At 35.1% G+C, this 20,532-nt stretch overlaps 1 long non-coding RNA gene across 1 annotated transcript in view; it reads right to left on the minus strand.

Annotated features, from left to right (window-relative positions):
* Window positions 1-2,207: 2,207 nt before the first annotated feature.
* Window positions 2,208-20,532, minus strand: part of LOC145683346 (uncharacterized) — a 366,975-nt gene continuing 348,650 nt past the window's right edge. The window contains exon 2 of the long non-coding RNA XR_014131054.1: window positions 2,208-2,826. This is a non-coding gene — a long non-coding RNA (uncharacterized LOC145683346). The remainder of the gene's footprint in view (window positions 2,827-20,532) is intronic.

Raw genomic sequence — 20,532 nt, forward strand, 5'->3', positions numbered from 1 at the left:
GTCAATACGATTTATGTAGAACACAATGCTGACGGAATCAGACTACGTGAAGGGAACAATGTGCCATTTGAAAGTTATTCCTAAGGGGATGACGTAGCTTCGAATTCTGAAAATGAAGAAAGAAGAATGAGACGGAATACTGATACTCACGTAAAATTTAGAAATCTAAGGCATTCAGATAACCGTTTCAAAATGGGCGAACATAAGTCTTTGACTAAATTCAATGGTAGATCCGAGGATATCTTGGCTAGTATATTCTTGGAAAAATTTGAAGAAGAATGTGAATTGATCGGTATAGATTAGTATAGTTTTTTTTAAATGTTGCCACATATTCCATTGTTACCCTCCTCGGCACGGTACAACACTATTAGAAGTAATTTATATACCCACTCAGATTTCAAAAATGCTCTATTAGCCAATTTTGAAGGCAACTTGCTAATGGCAAATCGTGATGCGCAGATTACAAATAGGCATTATGATCCTGAAGTAGACAAAAGTCGCACCGATGTTCTAATTACTGCATATAATGAATTGAAACTGACCAATCCTTATCAGCTGCAATCACCCGTTATCGCATCAATACGAATATTATTACCCTCGAGGCTACAGCAAATCTTAATATCGTCAAAGTGTATTAATTTTAAACACTTACTTTCGATGGTTCAAAATTTTAAAGTCATACAGAAGTTGCAAGACAATTCTAACCGAAGTGAAGCTAACAATTTTCTTTAACGTTAACGGACACATGGGCCATACAAAACGAATTTCAGGTTATAGTTAGACCATGATTAAGTAAAGTTTAATAATGTATTTTGTTAGATTAATATTTATTGTGTTATAGTGCTAAGGTGACACAATTTCAAACACATCAAAACATAAACAAAGTTGTAGCTATTCTTTCTCAAAAAGTATATTTCATTTTTGAATGACTAATTACTATCATTCTTCACTATCATATACAAAGATGTTATGCTTACAATTATTCTGAGTAGTTATGATAACATAAAATATTTACTAATGTAGTGTCTTATACTCTAAGTTTCACGTAAGTTAATTTTGTTACTATTATAAAAATCCATGCATATTCAATATTGACTTTCATTAAAAACAACTTCAAACACATACAAAATGCAAAACAATAAATATATGTGTTGTTCCATTTATCTTTTACAAGTATTAGTATTGTTTTAACTACCCTTACTATTGTGAAACAATGATATTACACACAAAGTAAATTCAAATAAAAAGACATATTAATATTTTCAAATTATTAATTGCAATATCAAAGATTTACTCAAATTTACAATACTAGTAAATCATAATAGTACATTTATTATACACCGGTTAAAAATTGACCAAGAACAGACGAGCACTTAATGGTTTGTTAGAGTCATTACACTTTTAAAGTGTCTGCCTCAAAAATTTAGAAGGCATTTGCATACCCACGCAATCATACCTATCTGTTTCCCAACCCCGAGATGAGGGTGAAAGACAGAACGAAAGGTTTGAATTTAAGACAACATAGAAGGGAATAATATGAAAATTGCCTGTGCCTGACTTTAAATAAATATAATATTACTAAAACGTCGGAGGAAATTATCTCTTCGCAAGTCACTTGGCATATCTTTCCTTATTAATAAAAGGCTACGGCCGTCCGGGAGTCACACAATGGTTCACAGACGCCTACTGAGGGCTATAGATACTACGCAAGTACTACAAATCGTAATAGAATAATTATGTTGTTATAAAACGTTTTTTGAATTACGAAAAGTGTCGCGAATCATTGCAAATGTCGATTTCATACAATATTAGCAGTCCGGGTTCGATGATGTTCTTCTTTACCCTACATCTATTCTAGATTTTTAGAACAAAAACCATTTAAAAAAATCACAATAAACGACTAAAGTGACTGTTTAAGGAAATATGTGGTCTCCACCAGAGATGGTCATTTTTCCTAACCCTCCCTCATCCTCACCCTCCAATGACGATCCTCACCCTCCATTCACGCCCTCCCCTTACCGTCCCTCACACTCACCCTCCATTAACGCCCTCATCATCAGCCTCCATTGACGACCTCACTCCCCCTCACACACACCCTCCATTAACGCCCTCACCCTCAAACAACACCCTCATCCTCTCCCTTGCTCACACCTTCACTCAAATGACGCCCTCACACTTAGTGATGGGCAAAAACCCGGGAAAATATTTCTTGGTATTTTTCCCATAGTTTTCCCGGTTTTTTCCCAATTTGGGAAAATATATTCGTTTTTTGCATATTTAATTACATTTGCTTCGCTATTTCAAATTTTATTGCAAGTTTTGTTTTCATTAAAAAATGTATGCAAAGTAATTGGATATATATCTGGAAAATTGATTTTTTCCGTACGTACGTGTTCTTTGACCATTCTCCATATTTACCAATACTGCCTTTTCGGCATACATACGTAAAAAAGGAAAAGTTCAATTATTTCTAAGCTTCTCAACCATCATTCCTGATATAAAATGGTTTTGGATTCAGATTAATTAGTTCTACATACTGTATTAAATCAAGCACTTCTATCTGGCGATGTTTTTTTTAACTTTATACCTTTTTTCTAACTTTAAGTAAATAAAGAGACATACATAGGTCAAGTCTGCAACTTTTCCACTACTTTGCTTCTTCTCTTCTAATGAGTAGTTTTTACATTTGCCAACAACCAGTCAACCGTGTCTTCGTCTTCAGTTTCAAGAGAAATGCTGTCTGATTTGTCAGACAAATGTAGATCTACGCTCTCTGTATTTGTGTCTGTTTCATAACTTTCAGATATTTTTCTCCTCTTTCGACACCTGTAAAACAAAAATAAAAATAAAAATATAAAATCAGAAATTAAAAGAACTCATAACTTCATGAATATTAAATAGCAAAGCAATACCTCTGTACTTGATGGAATATCAATAGAATTTATACGAGATTCATCCTCTGATTCACGTATTTATATCTTCACATACTTATAAAGAATGACCATTGTTCCATAACAACAAAACAAAAATTTCAAGTTCCAGGGAGTGAATAGTTTTCTTCGTTTCCTACCCATAAAGGTAAATAGGTACAACTGTTTGCACTTGTGAGTTATTATCGGTAATCCAATTCGAGATATTTGTCCTGTCACTGCTACTGCCACTACATGATGGTTGTGGTGATGTGTCTGTTGTTTCTTCACACGTCTCGGTTGTTTTGTTTGTTGTAGTCGTTTTCGAACGCGTGAAGGACTGCATATTTCTCAACGAGCTATGGAGATTTGAACTGGCTGATATGCTACTTCTGACTTGGACTGGGCACTTATAGCTGTTTCAACAGACTTGTCAGCCCTTTGATTGAAAGCTTTCCAGACAAAACTTTTCGGCCTTCCCATGTTTCTCACTGAATTAAAACATCTACTTTTCCTTAAACAATAAATCGCTGCCTCTGAACATCAGAAACAAAAGCTCATTAGTGTTACCGGACCATATGATGCATTGTTACAAGACCAGATGCACATAACCTATCTGACTAGTTCACACATGCAAGTAAATTAAACGAGAAATACTTCAATTTACTGTTTACTAGATTCTTCATTCAATTCCAATAAGCATATATATATTAAACAACACAGTATATAGGGGTTCAAGTACAACAAAAAGTACAAAAGAGAAAGCATAAGGGGAAAAATTGGTTAAGATTTTTAAGTAAAACCCACATTTTGGGAAGAAAACAACAGTTTGGGAAAAAATAGGGAAAAATCTTAAAAAAACAAAAGGGTTAATTGGTTTTTTTACCCCTTTCCGAACTATACTCACACTTACCCTCAAGCAAGTAAATTAATCAGGACACGACAAACGTAAATGTGCCCCAAAAAACTACCATTTACTCTTTTAGGATACACGTTTCCGAGAATCCTTCCTTATCCCTTGTGTTTGTGACAAAAGGAGCATTTTATGTAAATTGCACATTCCTCCCTATAGAAATATTGTCTGGCTGATAATGAGTCACTCACTTCTACTGTTCTATATAATTTCATAGTATTGTTATTATTACTGAAGATTTGAAAATAAAATGCTGCATCTGAAGTCCCAGAAAAGGCCAGACAAAAAGTACGTATGTCACAATAGGGGATGAAGGAGGGCCGAAAGTATGTAGGAATTACGAAGTGGGAGAGACAGGCAAAACGATGGGAACCACTGGGCCCAAGGGTAAATCTGATAAGATTATTTATTTTAAAAATAATTGGCGGTTAACAGGAGAGATCTCTCGTATCTATACGAATTCGATTTCTGATGGGACCTCATGTGTCTCGGATCCCATGTTACGCAGAACGGGAAATAAAAAGAATGAAAATAGTAGGCGAGGGAAAAGCCTCATTGAATTCGATTGATTTATTTTAAAGTGAAGAACAGACCTAACTGCGTTGTCTTGTAACACCAGACATTTTATTTTAATTACATTTTTCTTTTTTAACTTGTAGTTAACCCTTCATTTTTTACCATGTAGCAGGGCCGGCGCGAGTGGGGTCGAACCGTGCCACTGCCCAGGGCGGCAAGTTTAATTTAATTTGGAAAAATACAATTGTGTTTACCTGAGAATGCAATTGATCTTATTTCACTTACATTCAGGAAAATAATCACTCAGGAAATTCAGAGCATCCCTTCTCATTTGTAATTATCAAACTATTTGCCACAGGTAAACTATGTGATTTCTACAACTTACGGTTTAAATATTGGGTTGTCGAAAGAGATGGGACCTATTATTGGAACGACGAATCGTTTCCCAAAAACTGTTTCCCAATAGCTCTTACCGTTTTTGAGTTATGGGTAATATTGTTGAAACCAGAAGTGGTTCAACATAGCTTCTGGTTTACCTCGAAGATTGATGAAAGTGATGTAACCTATTCTTGGGATTCTGAATCGATTCCCGAAAACCGCTTGTCGATAGCACTTACCGTTTTAGGTCTAGGAAAATCAATATGGAAACCAGAAGTAGTAGTGAGTTTATACCACTTCCGATTTTAGTGGAAATACAGGAGTAAAGGTGGTTTATCCCCTTAAGACTTTAAATCGATTTTGAAAACTCTTTATCGCTAGCTATGTTTTGTATTCGTTTATGAGTTACGAATATGTTAGTTGAAACCAGATATGGTCGACTTCTACCACTTTCCGTTTAAGCAAGATTGTTGAAAGAGATGGAACCTATTCTCGCAATGCAGAATTGATTCCCGAAAACCGTTTATCAAAATCATTTATCTTTTTAAGTTTATGAAAATAAATATTGTAACCTGAAGTAGTAGTGGATCCTACCACATCCAGTTTTAGTAGAAATGCAGCAGTTAAGGTGGTTCCTTTCATATTCACCTATTTCCAAAATCCGTTTTCCTATCGCTATTACCGTTTTTTACTCGTGATCTTTAATTTGAAACCGGAAATTTCCGATTTCTACCACTTCCGGTTTAACAGATTGACTGCCAAGGTGATTTGAGGGTACCTGTTAAATAGGAGTTTCTTGAACGAGATGCAACCTATTATTGGGATGCTGGATCGATTCTCGAAAACCGCTTGTCAATAGCTCTTACCGATTTTGATGTGATACCTGTTGATAGACAGACATACAGACGGACACAGCCGTTCTATGAGACTTCCCTTTCATATGCATAGCGTAGTTTGGAAGTCTAAAAGTACATATATAGCCAAAAGCACGAAATATCTTTTTATTTGATTATTAAATATAATGTTATTTATTGCTGCTTGCAGCTCTCTACTTTTCTTATATATTTTTTCTCTTAGTTAGAAGAAGAAATAAAGCTTTTTCTTAGTTACAATTTCAGAATGAATGAATATATAAATATTTATTTGTTTCTCTTCTGAACGAATATATCAAAAAATACATTATTTCCTGAGAACTTCTATTATTTTTAATGGGTTACTTTCGTTAAGATTTGAAATTTTCGGTAGCCAAAAACTTGCAGTAGATATTTTTATATATTTCCTAACTATTATTTCTATAAAGTGAAAATATATAAATATAGAAAAGCAATAAAGCTATGAGAAATATCTTGTCCTCGCGCAAGAAAAGCGTATTAAACTGATAGAATGTTGATATGACGATTTTTGGTGAAAGACGTTTAATTCTAAAAAAAAACTATATTACATTTTTTAACATATTTTCCAGAAATGAAGAATTGCAAGATAATTAATTTTGTGCAACATTACCCTCACCCTCAATTGACGCCCTCACCTTCACCTCCCTCACACTCACCCTCAACTGACACCCTTACCCTCCCTCACACTCACATTCCCTCACACTTACCCTCCATTGATGCCCTTACACTCCCCTCCATTGACGCCCTCACCCTCCAACACATTCACTCTCCGTTGACGCCCTCACACCTTCCCTCACATTCACCCTCCATTGACGCCCTCACACTCACCTTCCCTCACACTCACCCTCCATTTACGCCCTCACACTCACCTTTCCTCACACTTACTCTCAATTACTTTATCGCCTTCACCCTCCAACATTCTCAACCTCAACTACTAAAATGAGGGTGAGGTGAGGGTGAGGGCTGCCCTCATGAGGGCAAAATGAGGGAGGATGACCATCTCTGGTATCCACCAATTCTGATTACTTTACGGAACAGTTGCTTAAACTCAAAATGTGTTCCTCAATAGTTATAATACTGCATTATACAAGAAAATGACTAACTTCTTATCGTTTGACATGTGATTTATTTTCTTCCGTGATATATCTCTATGCGTGTCAATTGTATTCCATTCAAATATAACACTAAATTGCATTTTTCGCTTCACTCGGTTTTTCAATTTACCTGTGTGCTTGAAACACGCTATGGCGTCACAAGCAGCTGATGCCACATCAATGATAGTAATTGGTGATTGGCATCTAAATTTATTGTAACGTTTGTCTTCAAATCGCTTAGAAGTACGGGGTTTGTTCACCCAATTACTACATTCTTCCTGTAAAGGTCTGTGATTTTTGATAACGTCATGTGATTCATAGTCATCGTCTTATCCTGTTACTAAATCATTAAGTGCTAACTTGCTACTGTGATTTGGTTTGAAATATAGATCACTCTTTAAAACATACATGCAGAATATTGGTTACTGTGGTGCGAGAAAATAACTTTCATTTACGAGTACTGATTTGTCTATTTCTTTGTTTATAACATTTAGTTGTCAAAGAAAATTTACGAACAAACTTACTAGAACAGTAAAACATTCATTTCGCTCATTTAATTTCCGTCTGAATTTACGTATTATTTATGTTGGCGTTGCTTTGTGCTACAACGAACTTGCAAATTGTATTTCTATTCAATTTGACGAACAACATTTTATAACCTGCAGAAAATTTTCTTGACAGGATTTTAATTTCATTCCCACGTTGCTGAATTATTAGAACTATCATAAGGCCTATTTGTCATAATGTTATTTTTACTATTTTCTAAGTTTACAATCTGTATGCAAATGATTACGCAGAAGGTGACACATCCAGTTTCTTTTACTCGCATTTCTTTTACTTTCAACTCATAGCTTAAAAAGTACTCTGCGTATGACGTATCCCAACAACCATAATAGAAACAATAATAAACACGTTTCGTGAAAGGAAGCACATTCTAATATACTGACTAGCAATGTACCGGGGAAGCAACTCTGGTTTTCCAAACATAATACACTATATGGATGGTTGAAAAGCCTACTCTCCCTTCTTTTTCTATGCAGTTTATTAATACTTTTGTAAACCTTTACGGTGAGGTACACGTTTGCACCCAAGTATATTTTTCGTTACTTTACAAGGCAAACATTCAGCTGGCCACTGATTCACATGCGTATATACGGTAGAGATAACCATCACAATGATTGAGAGTAGCAATCGAGAAACAATCGAGTAGCAATCTCCGTTCGTTACATTTTTCGTTTTCTCCTTTGCTTGTATTACAACAATATTATCTAAAGGAGACACAAAAAAAGCCTTGGCCTTAACTAACTCTACTTTACGTGACTAACAACAGCAATTATTTATTTTTCTTTATTTAATTTAAAGTCGGATATTTCTTCAACCTGTTCAAATTTATTGGCAAGAAATGTAATATTAACCTGACTTAGATTAACAGGAGCTTGCTCAAGACACATGGTAAAATTATACAATTCTCATGCACTCAATTTCCATGGTTTATGTGTATTTATGCCCCCAAAATAACTCAGGTCCAACCCATTCTAAATTAAGTTTTACAAGTTTTGCTTCAATTGTTAATGTTTCACTTTTACAGCCTTCACTTGTTTGAGTGCTTTCAAGAAGCGCTTGCCAAGTTCATAACCTCAGCAGAATCCAACCCGTTTTGGGAGTATAACTTGAAAATTTACCTTCGAATCATCACTGGAACACTTATTGCAAGTACCATAATGATACTTTAAAAACCGTTTGAATATCCTTTGAGCTAACATATCTTTCGCAAGGCGCACAACGTTTGAATTTTCGTAATGAACTTTCAAATTATATTCTATGTAATCAAAGAAACAAATTCTGTTTCAAAAACTCACTCATCTTTAATTGTTTTTAAAAGATCAAATTTACCTAATTCACGCATTTTTGCAATAAATTTATCATTAATTTCAGTCCTGTTTCTTAATAAAATAGATTTTCCATTTTCTAATTTTGTTATTTTATAACTTTACACATTTCCTGATTTACGTTTGAAGCATTCTCGACTTCCAACAACGTAAATAGTTATTTTCGATATCTAAACTGATTTTCTACTATTAGATATTCTGTTTCATTACAAATTTTCCGCAATTCTAAAAATTGGTAATATGTCTTTTTGTACGGACATGATGATTGACTTGCCAATACAAAAACACAAATATTAAATAACACTAGAAAGGCACTACAATTTACCTTTATAAAAGATAAAACTAGCTTCGCCCTTACGCAATTTTACCATATGTACCTTTTTCAGCGGGTGCCATCTACAACTGTATCTGACTTCGATCTTTGTACGACACTGTTCCGTCGCCATCTATAATTTTATCTTGGTTCGATCCTTGTAGTCCCTGTTCGGGTAGCTATCTATAACTGTATATGGTTAGAGTCATGCAGTTCCCTATAAGGCTTTAGACGTTTATGATAGTTCTTGATTCGATCCTGTTTATCCTAAGTGTCTCCTTTAATCTTTAATACCGGTTTGGAGATTTTACAAAAGCCGATCATATAACCACTCGACAGTACGGTTCAGATTTAATTCTCCTAAACTAAAAGACATAAATTTATATTTCGATCATTATTTTGTTAAAGGATATGCGAAATTTTACTTATTTACATTAATTAGCAACACAAACACATGTTAATCACATTTTGGCACTGTGGTATAAATAAGTGAATATGATAATACAATTTTATACTTGGCACAGTTATTCTTATTATAATCGCGGAAGACGCGGTAGTCGCTAGCTACCGGTTGAACTTCACTCCATCGTACGTTCTTACAATTTCGCACTTTCATTTTTCACTCACTTTCATGCAGAAGAAAAACAATTTCTGGTGATTTGTGTGGGATGCACTTAAAGTTGGAGGGACGAATTTCCTTACTTTTCAATTTTTTTTATTTTGTGTGGCCTTGAAGTTTTTCCATTGTGCAGCTAGAATCGCGCCGTCAGGGCGACTATATAAGTAACAATTAGGAACAAAATGTTTAAGACGTGAACATTTCTTTTTGAGGCAACGTTTTCATTATCATTGCTTATTAATTAATAACTTAGTGTAACGCGTTGTATACGTAATATTTCTTACTATATAAATTGCACAAATGACAATATATAATACCACTAAAAGCTAGACACAGTAAACACTATCGGCTACTGACTTTTAAACGTAAATTTGCTTGTTTTTTCATCTGTCCATCCATAGCTGACTGACTTTGATTTTTCCACCGTCTCCCGTGCTTCTACCAAACGGAGAAGCTTCCAATGCAACCTGTTGATGTCAGAGCTAAAAACAACAATGGAAATCTATCGAAGAATATGTTTACAGACGAAATTAGATTTCTATGATTCATTTCAGCACCTTCATTGAAAAAGAGAGAGGCTCCGAAAAGACATAGATACATATTCGTGTGTTTGTGGTGAGAAAAATTAAAAGTGCTATATAAGGGCTTTACACAAAAAAAAATTCTTAAGTAATATATGATGATTTGGCCTATATGGATACATAAACCACCGAAGACAGACATTCATCTTTTATTAAGTTGAATTGTATTGACTTTTTAATATTATAAAATTTTGTTGTTTTGGCATTGCGAAGTTAATCATCATGTGCGTAAATAATGATATATTTTCTGTGTTGCATGATATGTGGAAAATTCGAAACACAAAACAGAAAATTGTGACGCTGAGTTAAAAAATATGGTTACATTGCTCTTTATTGAAAGAATTGAAAAAGATTATTTTGATTAATATGCAATTTAGAACACATTTGTTTCCTCTTGACTTGCCACAAGCTAGCAACAGAGAAAGGAAATATGCAAAACTTTCTGAAGGTGACTAATGTTGCTTTTGCTGCGCAGTTTAATAGGAAGTTTACTTGTCGAAAGTTACTCATAGTCATCCTACAGGATACATAATCATCATTTTGTCAACGTGACACCGTATTAATGTGTTGAAATTGGTTGAATAGTTAAGAATCTATAAATAAGTCTAGAAATCATGCTATTAAATTCTTCCGGCTGTGACAGTACACGTATGTACATGTGTGTAACGCCACGTATCTTAAGTGCGGCAGTGTCTAAGAGCCAATCAGAATACAAGAGAGCAATTAGTTTCCATATTTGTGGAGATGATTAAACGGATGTACTGACTGATACGCGGTAGGGTCTGTCCCTCGTAAAATAATATAAAAGGACCTCACGGTCTCAATGATTGATTCGGACGCCCAGAGACGCAGAGATTAAGAGCATCGAAATTCAGACATTCGGGACGCCAACTTGCAAAGTGTTCGAAGACTTCTAATACATGGTATGTAAGAGCACTTGTTGCATTACTAACTTCAATTAAGAGCTGTCATGCAGTACTATAAAATGATTTGACTACCTACCGTAAAACTTTCAAGGTTAAGAACTGTTGTCGCATATTCGCATATCATCTTCCATCTCCAATAACTAAAATATCTGAAAAAACTTGCATGTTAATCGATCTATATTAAGATATATAACAATCAAATGAACTATCAAATATTCAAATTATCATTCAACTAAATGTTGTATATTACCATTTTAGTTAAGAAATAAACTTGCCTGTTATAAATAATGTTGTAATTCCCCTAGATTAAACCACCTTTTCCCATGAAAATCATGATGTAATTTGATTATATTTTCTTTGTGATATCCGCTACAGAATTAGCGTGAGCAGATCTCTACATTATGGTGGAACAAAACGAGCTAAGTAAACCAAAAGAGACTGCACATCGTCACAAACGGGGGCACGTCCAAAGCTTTTCCTCTCTTTTCATTTTTCGGGACGAAAAATTTTGTGGTGCTGCTATGACATCTTTTCCTTTTGTGTGTTCTGTGTTATGTTTATGTTTTGGTATTTTTTTTCATACTGCATGGTAATTTAAGAGAATTTTGTGAGTTGTCGCATTACTGCAATTATGTTCTTGTGGATTGTAATGGGAATTAGTGATCTGATTATATTGCTCATAGTGAAATAAGCCCCATTATTTTTTCTGATTAGAGATAACAAAAAGATAGTGAAAACAGTAATTCGAAATGTCTTTCCATTGGTTCCCCTTCTAAGAAATCCCCACCAAAATTTCATGCTTGGTATATTGCAAAATCGGGTAAAGCTAGTTGCATATTGCAGAAGAACTCTTGCTCAGAGAGCCGCGCTCACGCACGCTTTGCGCTCCGAAGTATGTCCCCTGGCACAAGAAGCAACAGTTCTGCCCATGCAGCAAGCCAGTTTCCCAGTAGCCATTTCGCCAACTTTACTTGAACCGCGGATAGACCATCCACAGCAGTATAGTTTACCATATCCTTTGGATAGGCAACCGATAACTCAAACCCAGCGTTATAAGGAAAATTTAGGTAAATTTGAAGAAACTTGTAATAAAATAACATCCTTGACTCGTTTGAACAGTACACAATAGAAACCAGTGGTCGCGAAACGAACAATTTTCCTTAAGCTAGAACACCTGACTAACCCTTCTAAAGAAGGCGCAGTTAGTTCCTCTGAAGAATCTCCTGGCATTATGACGAGTGATTTTGAGTTTGACCCTAAGTTAGCGTCAACACTTTTAAAGAAAGAAGATCAGCAGCATATAATTGCTTCAAAAGCGGTCACGAATGAAGAAGTTTATTTTCCATTTGATATACCACCTCACGTGGAAAAATCCTTGGAAGGTAAAGTCCCAGAAAATTCACCACCAGAATGAAGTAATTATGATTCCGATGACGAAATTCAACAATTGGCAAAGAAGGAGCTCTATCAGGTAAAGACTGCACGTGGCGTACTAACACCAAATCCTTTCTCATATGGCTCAGGCGAAGAACTTAAAGAGTTTATAAATGAACAACCTTGTATTGAAGATCTAAGTTTTCCTAAACATCCGCAAATTGCTTCTCACCCTCCTCAAGTGAAATATTCCCCCACTGCCGATAACGCACTTGCACTTTTGTTATATAATAAAATTAGGCAATAAATTTTAGATAATCACGAAGTGAAGACTCACTCAGAGGATTTATTACCCTTTGACGAGAATAAGGCAATAAATGTTATTTTACCCCCTCCGCAAGGACCCCAATTAGAAAATAGACCAAATCTTGATGAATCAAGTGCATGGGAAGAAACAGAAGATACAGTAGCCAGTGTCCCAGTATTGAAGTAGCCGAAATTTAAAGGAAGCCCAAAAGAATCGGTTGCTACATTCCTTGATGAATATCACGCCATAGCTCTTGCCCTCAATTGGCTTGACCAGGAGCAGTGTATATATCTAGCGGCCTGTCTTGAAAACTCGGCCCTTGATTGGTTCTTATGTCATAAGGATGACATTCAACAGTTGCAGTTTCGAGAATTAAAGCAAATGATTTCTCGAGCATTTCCTGACGATTTATATAATGGACAGCTTGAACAGAAATTAATGAGAAAACGACTCCCTCCTCGTTTCCCTCGTGATAACTTATCGTATACTTTAATACGAGACCGGAAATTCCTAAGACCTGAAATGGGAGAGAGAGAGAGTTGTTACGCCTAGTATATAAGGCATTGCCTTCAAATTATGTCCAGGCTTTAGTATTAAAAGAAGTATCAACAATAGATCAAGCCATCCATGTGTTGCCATTATTGTATTTAGCTAACATTTATACTGAATCTCATCCGGGAAATGGGGAGAAAATGTAGAGAATTAAGACCACATCATGCGAAACCTTATATGGGTGCCAAAATCAATTCGTTTGTTAAAAGAATGTGGACATATAAACGTGAAATAGGGAGTGATGGTAGGCCAATTGAAGTGAAAAAAGCTCGAACGAATTTGTGTGATCAAAGATTGCCCACGATTCCAATTCGATTTTTTAATAAAAAATGAGATGCATTATTAGACACTGGTTCGCAAATCTCTGTTTTGGCTGAAGAAATGATTCCTCAAAATTTTCCAGTTGCTAAGCGAATGCGTGCCACTATTCATTTGCGCACATTAGGGGATAAGTTAACTCAACCACTCCCAGTGGTTCGGTTAAGTTTCCAAGTTGGAACCTATGGTCGAAGAACGCGTCGTTTATGGTTAAATGTGGCATTAGTTAAAGAGTCACCATTAGACGAGAAAATGGTTCTAGGAATACATTTCATTCAGCGTTACACGTACGGTATAGGGTTAGAGTATATAACTATTAACTTCAATCAAACACATCCTATCATGAAGCTTTATGTTCAGTATTTGCCAAGTCGCAAGGAACAAACAGTATTAAATCTGTCACATGTTCAGTTTTATAACAGAAAGAGTAACCCTCGGACAAATAGAAATGTTAGCTCAGCATTGCTGCCGCGTACGAACGCTAAAGTGACCCAAAATTGTTTAGAACTTAATTTTTCAGGTTCCTCTTCTGAAGATGTTATTCTAGATTCACAACTGGAGAACGAATGCCCTATCTTGAAAATCAATTGTATTGAAACTCACTCATTGCGTAATCTAATTAAAACAGATGAGTGCATGCAAATACCTGCTGGAGAAGTTGGTTTAGTAAAAGATAAGCCAAGTTATTCTATAGTTGGAAATTATTATGGGGAACGAAATGACGTTTTACATCGATCCTACTTTAGTAACACCCACAATTTCAGTGGAAGAAAATGGGTTTGCTAAACTGTCTGTATTCAATCAGAGTAAGCGAAATGTGACTATACCTGACTCTCAAATCGTAGGACATTTAAAGAAATATGTTCTTACAGCAGAGGTAAGAGTGAACACGGTTAAAGGCAGCCCACTCTCCGCTGAGAAATTCGAAAATTCGAAATCTAAACTACAACACGATGTTGCCAAGGAAATTGACATTTCCCCTGACCTTTCCCCTGAAGATCGAATTCCAAATCGAGAAGACGGACTTTGTATAAATACAATGAAAATTGACGCGACTGATGTAATCAAGGCACAGAAGGAAGACGAATATTTTGGTAGAATACGCGAATTAGTAAAGTCTGATCCTACTAATACTGAGGCTCGTCCTTATGTATTAGTAGACGAGGTGTTATATCGTAAAGCAAAGTACGATTTTAAAAAAATGTGTTCCACGATGTATGATCCCTAAAATTTTGTGCTATCCATTCATGATATCTAGAAGGCGGACATCTTGGCGAGAGCAAAGAGTTTTCTCGTGTCAATGAGTGATTTTATTGGCCTCGGATGGGAGCTGATATTAAAAGTTTTATCAGAACTTGTCGCGAATCTCAAGAACGCAGGGACTCAACTACTACACCATTAGGGTTACATGAACTAATTAAACCAATAGCTCATTTCCATTCCTTAAATTTGGAACTATTTGGCCCACTGCCCCCTCTAATGGTTATTAGTATGTCATCACCACTATCGATATGTTTTCTAACTATGTAGTGGCACTACCATTAAAAACAATAACGGCCAAGTATGTTGCAAAGGTTTAATTAGAGAATATTATTTGTTATTTGGTCCACCCCGCCATATATTGTCAGACCTTGGTTCTAAATTCCACACACAAGTAACTAGCGAAATTATGACCGTACTAGGTATACATCAGAAGTTTAGTATTAATTACCATCATAGAATAAATTCACGAGTGGAGAAATATGATCAAGCTTTGGTAAACTATTTGAAGAAATATGTGTCTACTTCTCCAAAAGATTGGTCTCTATTTGTTAGATCTGCTTGTTACTCTTATAATACTACGAAACAGGAACACCATCCTTGTTCTCCTTTTGAATTAGTGTTTGGTAGAAAGGCTGAATTAGAACTCGAACTCGAGACTCCATGCCTAACCCCGCTCGGAAATCTCGTGAAAAAGAATCTTGGTCGTATAAAGAAATTAGCACAAAAGGCCTTATTTAGTCAGCAGTAAAAACAAAAAGCCAAAATTGATAAGTGTAGGAAAGCCAAAATTAAAAAGAAAATGATTAGACCTCATTACAAATTTGGTAAATAAGCAGGAGTTATTTCCTAAATGTATGCAACGTGCATCAGGAAGAAATTTAATGTTGAACGAACTCAGTTATATTGTCCAACTTCTGTATTACCAACCTGATCGAATTTGTTCGATCATTTCATAGTTAAAAAAATGTTAAGTTATCGCGATAGGTGTAGGAACTTCTAACGTCAAGTTCAATGTTGATGCAGGCTTTCTGAAAGAATCGAGAAGTCGCGATGAAAAAGTAACGCCAGTAGTAAATGAATAATTAATTTAGTAAATGGGTACCCAATCAATTAAAGTAAATGTATTTATATGTATAGAAGGAATAAATAGAGAAAAATGATAGTTTAGACAAGTACAAAATGGTTTTAAAATGCATATATGGTTGGAAACCCTGCTACAAAGAATAAAAAGAAGAGAGAATACATAAACAAGAATAAATATACAACTAAGGAAACAAATTGATTCCTTAAGTAGGTATTACCTTCCTGGTGTTGACAGAGAGACAAATGACCAGACAGACAGACAGAGCAAAGAAAAACACCAAGAGAAAGAAAAGAGAGAAGTGGTTAGAAAAACAAAAGTTATTTGTATTTGCTAAAAACAAAACTTCCGTTAGAGGGATTGAGAATCGCATTAATGACAATATGATTACAAAGAGAGAATAATAATTAAAAAAAACAGGATTCTCCTTTGTATTTTGTAGGTAAAGATAGGCTTTTGCCTTCGCAGTCTCATTTGAGCTTAGTAAACCACTTGCCTTGATTGGCACGATGGAAGAAAATATTTCATGAATGTTTTTCGAATTATTTTTGCAGTTCAAAGAGTATGTAACAAATTATATTTTAATATGAGTGAAAACGATAAATATTAGAAGGTTTGGACCCCGCTCGTTGGAAAATATCTTACTCGTGAGCCAGGTCGTGTGTGAATAAAAAGTTGATTGACTAAAGTTGAATGGATCTGCTAAGGTTTAAGCAGGTTTACGTGCCTCCTTGATGCTCCCTTGGAGCTCCATAATATGAAATATATTCAACCCAAATTAAAATCAATCGACAGAGTGTACTAATAAATCATGGAGGACAATTATTCTATAATAATAGAGGCCGTGGTATAAGAGGTCATTATAATAATAGAGGCTAGCCGTGATAGACAGATTAACAATAAGGATAGAACTCTATAGATAAAACTTAAAAATAAGGGAGCATTGGTAATTTTTATCTTATTCATTGTATTTCAATTAATTTTATTTTCTTTCCTTTTACTGTTTAAATTTCTGCGCAGGTAATTAGTAGTTATAAGAGATAGCTAAGGGAAAAAATATACAAAAGGGACTGATATAATAATTTATATTTCCTTATATCGTAAGATAACCAATCATGAACCACTCTATGCTTCGTCCTCGTATAGCAGAAAGGTGTACATTTCCATAATTCTATTAGTATTATTTTACTCTAGAGCATTAGATAATGAAGCAGTGAGAACGGAGAAATTATCATTTGAAACCAAAGACAAGAAAAGAACACGACCAACAACACTCTTAATTTTGTATAATCATGTTTCGATTCCTTTACAGATAATGGCTTTATAAATTGTCATTTGTGGTAAGTATTTACATCTTGCATTGATTGTATTAATTTACAATTTACCTGATGGATGACAATTCACAATTCACCGTTTGTTTGAGCACTGTATGTAGCCCTGAAATAATTGTGTACCCCCTTTTTATTTTTTTGGATTGGCATGAATGTAGGTATAGTACTCTGTTACGAAGCAAGGACGCCTTGTTTCCCTTTACCCTTTCTTATTTCCTTTCTATTTCCGGCGAGATCCAACAACGTTCTGTACCTCTTTTTAAGGTCTCTCTCTCTAAGCATGTATATGTTTTGCAATTAGACGAGAAAATGGTTCTAGGAATACATTTCATTCAGCGTTACACGTACGGTATAGGGTTAGAGTATATAACTATTAACTTCAATCAAACACATCCTATCATGAAGCTTTATGTTCAGTATTTGCCAAGTCGCAAGGAACAAACAGTATTAAATCTGTCACATGTTCAGTTTTACAACAGAAAGAGTAACCATCGGACAAATAGAAATGTTAGCTCAGCATTGCTGCCGCGTACGAACGCTAAAGTGACCCAAAATTGTTTAGAACTTAATTTTTCAGGTTCCTCTTCTGAAGATGTTATTCTAGATTCACAACTGGAGAACGAATATCCTATCTTGAAAATCAATTGTATTGAAACTCTCTCATTGCGTAATCTAATTAAAACAGTTGAGTGCATGCAAATACCTGCTGGAGAAGTTGGTTTAGTAAAAGATAAGCCAAGTTATTCTATAGTTGGAAATTATTATGTGGAACGAAATGACGTTTTACATCGATCTTACTTTAGTACCACCCACAATTTTAGTGGAAGAAAATGGGTTTGCTAAACTCTCTGTATTCAATCAGAGTAAACTAAATGTGACTATACCTGACTCTCAAATCGTAGGACATTTAAAGAAATATGTTCTTAAAGCAGAGGTAAGAGTGAACACGGTTAAAGGCAGCCCACTCTCCGCTGAGAAATTCGAAAATTCGAAATCTAAACTACAACACGATGTTGCCAAGGAAATTGACATTTCCCCTGACCTTTCCCCTGAAGATCGAATTCCAAATCGAGAAGACGGACTTTGTATAAATACAATGAAAATTGACGCGACTGATGTAATCAAGGCACAGAAGGAAGACGAATATTTTGGTAGAATACGCGAATTAGTAAAGTCTGATCCTACTAATACTGAGGCTCGTCCTTATGTATTAGTAGACGAGGTGTTATATCGTAAAGCAAAGTACGATTTTAAAAAAATGTGTTCCACGATGTATGATCCCTGAAATTTTATGTGCTATCCATTCATGATATCTAGAAGGCGGACATCTTGGCGAGAGCAAAGAGTTTTCTCGTGTCAATGAGTGATTTTATTGGCCTCGGATGGGAGCTGATATTAAAAGTTTTATCAGAACTTGTCGCGAATCTCAAGAACGCAGGGACTCAACTACTACACCATTAGGGTTACATGAACTAATTAAACCAATAGCTCATTTCCATTCCTTAAATTTGGAACTATTTGTCCCACTGCCCCCTCTAATGGTTATAAGTATGTCATCACCACTATCGATATGTTTTCTAACTATGTAGTGGCACTACCATTAAAAACAATAACGGCCAAGTATGTTGCAAAGGTTTTATTAGAGGATATTATTTGTTATTTGGTCCACCCCGCCATATATAGTCAGACCTTGGTTCTAAATTCCACACACAAGTAACTAGCAAAATTATGACCGTACTAGTTATACATCAGAAGTTTAGTATTAATTACCATCATAGAATAAATTCACGAGTGGAGAAATATGATCAAGCTTTGGTAAACTATTTGAAGAAATATGTGTCTACTTCTCCAAAAGATTGGTCTCTATTTGTTAGATCTGCTTGTTACTCTTATAATACTACGAAACAGGAACACCATCCTTGTTCTCCTTTTGAATTAGTGTTTGGTAGAAAAGCTGAATTAGAACTCGAACTCGAGATCCATGCCGAACCCCGCTCGGAAATCTCGTGAAAAAGAATCTTGGTCGTATAAAGAAATTAGCACAAAAGGCCTTAATTAGTCAGCAGTAAAAACAAAAAGCCAAAATTGATAAGTGTAGGAAAGCCCAAAAGTAAAAAGAAAATGATTAGACCTCATTACAAATTTGGTAAATAAGCCGGAGTTATTTCCTAAATGTATGCAACGTGCATCAGGAAGAAATTTAATGTTGAACGAACGAAGTTATATTGTCCAACTTCTGTATTACCAACCTGATCGAATTTGTTCGATCATTTCATAGTTAAAAAAATGTTAAGTTATCGCGATAGGTGTAGGAACTTCTAACGTCAAGTTCAATGTTGATGCAGGCTTTCTGAAAGAATCGAGAAGTCGCGCTGAAAAAGTAACGCCAGTAGTAAATAAATAATTAATTTAGTAAATGGGTACCCAATCAATTAAAGTAAATGTATTTATATGTACAGAAGGAATAAATAGAGAAAAATGATAGTTTAGACAAGTACAAAATGGTTTTAAAATGCATATATGGTTGGAAACCCTGCTACAAAGAATAAAAAGAAGAGAGAATACATAAACAAGAATAAATATACAACTAAGGAAACAAATTGATTCCTTAAGTAGGTATTACCTTTCTGGTGTTGACAGAGAGACAAATGACCAGACAGACAGACAGAGCAAAGAAAAACACCAAGAGAAAGAAAAGAGAGAAGTGGTTAGAAAAACAAAAGTTATTTGTATTTGCTAAAAACAAAACTTCCGTTAGAGGGATTGAGAATCGCATTAATGACAATATGATTACAAAGAGAGAATAATAATTAAAAAAAACAGGATTCTCCTTTGTATTTTGTAGGTAAAGATAGGCTTTTGCCTTCGCAGTCTCATTTGAGCTTAGTAAACCACTTGCCTTGATTGGCACGATGGAAGAAAATATTTCATGAATGTTTTTCGAATTATTTTTGCAGTTCAAAGAGTATGTAACAAATTATATTTTAATATGAGTGAAAACGATAAATATTAGAAGGTTTGAACCCCGCTCGTTGGAAAATATCTTACTCGTGAGCCAGGTCGTGTGTGAATAAAAAGTTGATTGACTAAAGTTGAATGGATCTGCTAAGGTTTAAGCAGGTTTACGTGCCTCCTTGATGCTCCCTTGGAGCTCCATAATATGAAATATATTCAACCCAAGTTAAAATCAATCGACAGAGTGTACTAATAAATCATGGAGGACAATTATTCTATAATAATAGAGGCCGTGGTATAAGAGGTCATTATAATAATAG

Source organism: Thermobia domestica, chromosome 4 (assembly GCF_964235325.1).
Source record: "Thermobia domestica chromosome 4, izTheDome1.hap1.1, whole genome shotgun sequence".
NCBI classification, from domain to species: domain Eukaryota; kingdom Metazoa; phylum Arthropoda; class Insecta; order Zygentoma; family Lepismatidae; genus Thermobia; species Thermobia domestica.